The sequence below is a fragment of the Clarias gariepinus genome, chromosome 1, assembly GCF_024256425.1.
Source record: "Clarias gariepinus isolate MV-2021 ecotype Netherlands chromosome 1, CGAR_prim_01v2, whole genome shotgun sequence".
Lineage (NCBI taxonomy): Eukaryota > Metazoa > Chordata > Actinopteri > Siluriformes > Clariidae > Clarias > Clarias gariepinus.
In genome coordinates, this window is record NC_071100.1 from 11507315 (window position 1) to 11513314 (window position 6000).

Consider the following 6000-nt stretch of genomic DNA (forward strand, 5'->3'; position numbering starts at 1 on the left):
CCTTCCTCTGATGTCTGCGTGGATGTGGCATAATGTGCAGGAGGCGAGCTGGCGGTTTAGTAATCGGCTTTTATTTATAAAGCACATAAAATAAACACAGGCATAAGTTACCTCAAAGGAAAATAACTATAAGGACAACAAAAGCTAGACGCCTGACTGTGCTCCAGTCAGGCTCTTTATAATCCACTTAATTATCTCACCTCGGTTCAGGTGTACTCCCACGTCACCTGACCGAGGTGCAGTCTGGGACATGCAGTCCAACTTAAACATAATATCTAAATAAAAAACAAACAAACCCAGGCGCTTTGGCGCCCTCTAGGGGTTAACCGTTACAGTATGCACCACATACACAGTAACACTCTGCCCTCTTATGTGTTGTATAGGTTGGTATGAAAAGGCAATGTGTTCAGTGGGGCTAATGTGTTCAACTTGTGTTGTGTAAAATGACCTGAAAGGGTTAAACTTTTAATTAAGTTCATATAAATCAAAATCAATAGTTGCTTTATTTGTAAATCTGTTTTTTTTTTTTTTACTCATATTGATAATTTATCTTTTTTATTACATTTTAATAAAATAGAAAAAAAAAATGAATAGCATTAATAAATGTGATCTAACAAAAGGAAAGGGCAAATATTAACCATACAGTATATAATGTGTATACTGCTTGTAATCATCTGTTCAGTATTTTAACATAAATCTGATTGATTGTGTTGAATTAAAACCTCCAAAATGCAACGGGTCCACCAGACCCATAAAACTGGCTGAGTAACAGAAATATAAACATCACACAAAGGTTAAAGTACTGTAAGAATGTATACTGCTGTACCATATATTAAGGAAAAGACAACAGCAACAATCCAACAAAAAGTAAACCTAAGATAATACTAACTTAATAGTGATATTGAAACTAACCCTTATGACTACAACTAACTTCATTACTTTATATTACACTACATAACCAAAATTCATCAATAATGGTTGTGTCTATAATTACCAATCTATACCAATGTACACGTATATTTATCTAAACATTTAAAATCATATAGGTTAATGATCAAATTATGATTTAATAGAATAGAATTTTCCTGATTTAAAAGATCAGTCTTTTAAATCAGGAAAAATAATAACAATAATAATAATAATTAAAAATATATAATTTAAAGTGAGCAAGCTTTGACAAAATTAATCATATTTGTTCCTTAGTTCAATAATTATCTATTATATGACATGTAATCTTGAGAGCATAAAAGAAAGAAAAATTATAAATAAATTATTCCAATAACTTGAAGCATATAAGGACAGGTGAGACATGTCTATTGAAAAAGGAATAGGAAAACAAGAATAAGATTATTACACATTTTGGAAAAAATTACAAAACTTTCTCTGATGGAAAAATTAACCTATCAGCACTAGTGGTCGATATTCTGTTTAAGATAAAAGGAACAAACCAAACTCTCTATGAAAAAAAAAGTAAAAAGGAGAATAACATTTTCAAAGGCCCAATAAACCAACCCAGACATGACTAAATAATAAATAAAAGATGAGATGGGAGGGGTGGAAGTATGAAATTTGGAGCCACCATACCACTAGGCCAAACAAATTAACTTATATCTATTGAATATTGAATAAAAATTGAATTAAACAAGGAGGAGCAACGATGTATTTGTTAGGTATATAAATCATTTACATTTAGGCATTTGGCAGACGCTCTTATCCAGAGCGACTTACAAAAAGTGCTTTAAAGTTTACATCACTGGATACATACTTACACTGGGTAAGTGCCTTTAGTTCAACACAACTGGAAAGAGTTTTTTTTATTTTTTTAGTCTAAGTACTGGAGAAACAGATGCGTCTTGAGTCGTCATTTAAAGATAGTCAAAGTCTCTGCTGTACAGACATCTACAGGAAGTACCACCTAGGTGCCAGAACAGAAAAGAGCCTGGATGAATGCCGCCCTCGATCCCTGAGAGAAGGTGGAATGAGGCGTGCAGTGCTGGAGGATCGGAGGGAACGTGGTGCAGTGCGTGGTGTGATTAGCGCAGAGAGGTAAGTGGGTGCTGGGCCATTTTTAGCTTTGTAGGCAAGCATCAGTGTTTTGAATTTGATGCGGGCAGCTACAGGAAGCCAGTGTAGGGAGCGGAGAAGTGGGGTGGTGTGGGAGAACTTGGGAAGGTTAAAAACGAGACGTGCTGCTGTATTCTGGATCAGTTGCAGAGGACGAATCGTGGACAGAGGCTGGCCTGCCAGGAGTGAGTTGCAGTAGTCCAGTCTTGAAATAACAAGGGACTAAACAAGCACCTGAGTAGCCTGTAAAGAAAGAAATGGGCGAATTCTTCTGATATTGTAAAGAAGAAATCTTCAAGAGCGAGTAAGGTTAGCGATGTGTGGGGAAAATGACAAATGATTGTCCACGGTTACCTCAAGTTTGCGGGCGTTGGCTGAAGGAGTGATTTGGTTGTTGTCCAGGGATATCACCAGGTCTTGACATGGGGATGAGTCACAAGGGATAAACAACAGTTCGGTTTCCTGAGATTGAGCTTCAGCTGATGAGCAGCCATCCAGAATGAGATGTCTGCCAGACATGCTGAGATCCGAAAGAAAGCCTGAGTGTCAGTGGGAGGAAAGAACGGAGAGATTAAGTTGTGTGTCATCTGCATAACAATGGTATGAAAATCCATTAAAATCATGTGAAATTAAGGAAGTTATGAATTCTTCTTGGACTTTGTGGTTAGAGCTTTGTAAGCTGGCTGTCTTTCTTACAGTGCAGAGCTGTCTGTCTAAGTTTGTCTATAATACTGTACATTTGCTTCTTTTTTACTCAAAGTTGTTTTAAAATTTGGTGAAATAAAAAAAAAATTGCCATGAAAATCTTTCTGCTTTTAGTTGTATGTGCATAAATTGAATGGCATACTCAACTGGGTTGAGGTCAGGGTTAAGAACATACAAATAAATTTGCATTAAGAAGCTCTTGAGTTGCTTTTAAGGTTTGTTTTAGGCCATTTCCTGACTGTACTGTGAAGCAATGTCCTATTTGTTTGGCAGGATTTGGGTAAATCTGAGCCCTTCTATATAGTATGTGTAATTGTCAAAATATAGATGGACATAACTGGACACAGAATCAGCAATTATATAGGAAAAAAAATGGGCTGGACATCTTATGGTCACTTCCTCTGTTTAAGAGCATGCACAGCCAGAGGACCTCTTACTGCAGTCTGTTTAACTCTTCTGGGTCAATGTCCACATCCATAGTAGTGCTGAGATGAGCTAATCCCCTTTTTGAGAAAACTGGAGGTAGTTGTTGACTGCATGGATCGTTTTCTAATTATCTTAAATATATCTTATTTTTCATAATTGCTTAAAAAATGGCATTACAAATTAATTGTGCAATACAAATTAGAATGGCAAACAATTCAGCTTTGGGTTTGTACCATGCTCCAGGCTCCATACTCCAGGCAGGACAATGAAGAAGTGGTAGAGCTGAAGCTGATCAGTCCTGCTTTAGAGTTGTCAGTAGGTAAAATCTCAGTCAGAAAAACAAAAAGATTACAAAAAAAACAGCACATGCATATCCTTAAAACTGTATTGTAACAACTCTGTGATTGATCGGCACCCCATCCAGGGTGTACCCTGCCTCCCGCTAGAAGTTTCCTGGGATAGGCTCAGAGACCCCTGCGACCATATATACAGGATAAAGCGTTATAGACAATGAGTGAGTGCGTGGTGAGTATATAGTTAAAACGTAGAATAGGCAGAGACAGTCAGATTTCTAGGACTATTATATGATTGTCACAGCATGCGCCAGTGATGGGCATGCGCCTCAATCCGCCTCAATCAACTCCTCGCTCACTTTGTAGGCTCACTATGTAGGTGGTCTTCCCTTATGCATGTGGGCGAAGGGGCAGGGCCTCTGGAAAAGGACATGGCTGGTGAAAAATCATTGTTAATTGATCTCCGGCTTTCCCCTGCTCTATAAAAACAAGACAGGGAGTGTAGCTCAAAGTTCTGAAAGTCATGCGGCAGACACTTAAAACACGAAAGAGGGGCATGCGAGTGGGGTGATGCAACACGTGCACACCTTCACTATTCTTCTCTTCCCCTCCTCCAAACCCGTTACAATGATGAAAAATTGACTAGATTTTGTTGTTAATCTTTTGGGTCCTCCTGTCATTGGGTCCCCACAACAGACAATTCGATCCGCACAACAACTTGGCACAGGTTTTATCCCAGATGCCTGACATAACCTTTTTATTTTCTCCAGGCTTGGGACTGGCACTGCATCCGGTGGCTGGGGTTTGGGCACTGTGTGAGAATTAAATATAATGTAGATGTAATGTAAAATGTACAGTATATAAGTATTCACAGCCTTTGCCATGACACTTCACATGCATCCTGTTTCCACTGTTCATCCTTGAGATGTTTTTTGATTGTGATTCACCTGTGGTGAATTCAGGGTCACACATGTCTATATAAGGTCCCACAGTTACCAGTGCATGTCAAAGCACAAACCATGCAATAAAGTCCAAGGGAATGTCTGCAGACCTCGGGAACAGTGTTGTATTGTGGCACGGGTCTGGGGAAGGGAACAAAAAACTTTTGCCAGCATTGAACGTCTCAATAAGCTCAGTGGCCTCCATCATCCCTACATAGAAGAAATTTGAAACCACCAAGACTCTTCCTAAAGCAGGCCCCCTGGCCAAACTGAGTGATCAGGGCAGGAGGGCCTTAATCAGAGAGGTGACCAAGAACCCAGTCATCACTCTGAAAGAGCTCCAGTGTTTCTGTGTGAAGAGAGGAGCACCTTCCAAAAGAACAACCATATCTGCAGAACTTCAATCAGACCCATATGTAGACCAGGGGTAGCTCAGTGGTTAAGGCATTGGACTACGGTTTGAAAAATCCCAGGTTCGAATCCCACAACCACCAAGTTGCCACTGTTGGGCCCTTGAGCAAGGCCCTTAATCCTCAATTGCTCAGATGTGTAATGAGATGAAAATGTAAGTCGCTCTGGATAAGAGCGTCTGCCAAATGCCTAAATGTAAATGTAAATATAGTAGAGTGGCCAGACGGAATCCCCTGCTTAGTAAAAGACAAATGACAGCCTACCTGGAGTTTGGACCAAAAGGCACCTGAAGAACTCTCAGACTATGAGGAACAAAATTCTCTGGTCAGTTGAAACAAAGATTAAAGTCTTTTGCCTGAACACCAAGCGTCTTGTTTGGAGGAAACCAGGCACGGCTCATCACCTGGCCAACACCATCTCTAGAGTGGAGCATGGTAGTGGCAGACCGGGACCTTCAATGCTGCCAAAAGTTTTCTGTACCCTGCCCCAGATCTGTGCCACATACAATCCTGTCTCAGAGGTCTCCATACAATTCATTGGACTTCATGGCTTGGTTTGAATTTCAATTTACCTGAAAGTACCACAGGTGGACTCCAACCTAGTTTTGGAAACATCTCAAAACAGGATGCACCTGATAATTTTGGCCATTACAATACATAGTTTGGCTGTTCAACCTATGGTAAAATATACAAAAAAAAAAATGGTCTTTCTTTAAACAGAAAAAGTGCCAAGTAAATCTTAACAATTGTGACAAACTATGGGTGGATGTCACACTGAGATCAATTTTGAGTGTAATTTTCAGTGTCAGGCTGTGAATACTAATTACCATGTAATTTTTATTTTTATGTTTTTAAACAAACTTGAAAATATTTTAACCAAACTTTCACATTGTCATTATGGGGTATTGTTTGTGTATTGTGTATTGTTAATGTAAAATAATTGAAATGGTGGAAATTTGTCAATTTTTAAGTCATTTGAGGAACACCTGTGACATGCCCAGAGTATGACATCACAGTATACGCCACCTTACACTCACTAGTACAGCAAAAGTATAGACTCAATGTACAAGCACTTTCTGTGGCAGATAATCGCCACCTCACAGTCTCTACCCCTAAGTAACTATGAGGTAACAGTATAGGGTCAGTGTATGAAACACTGCC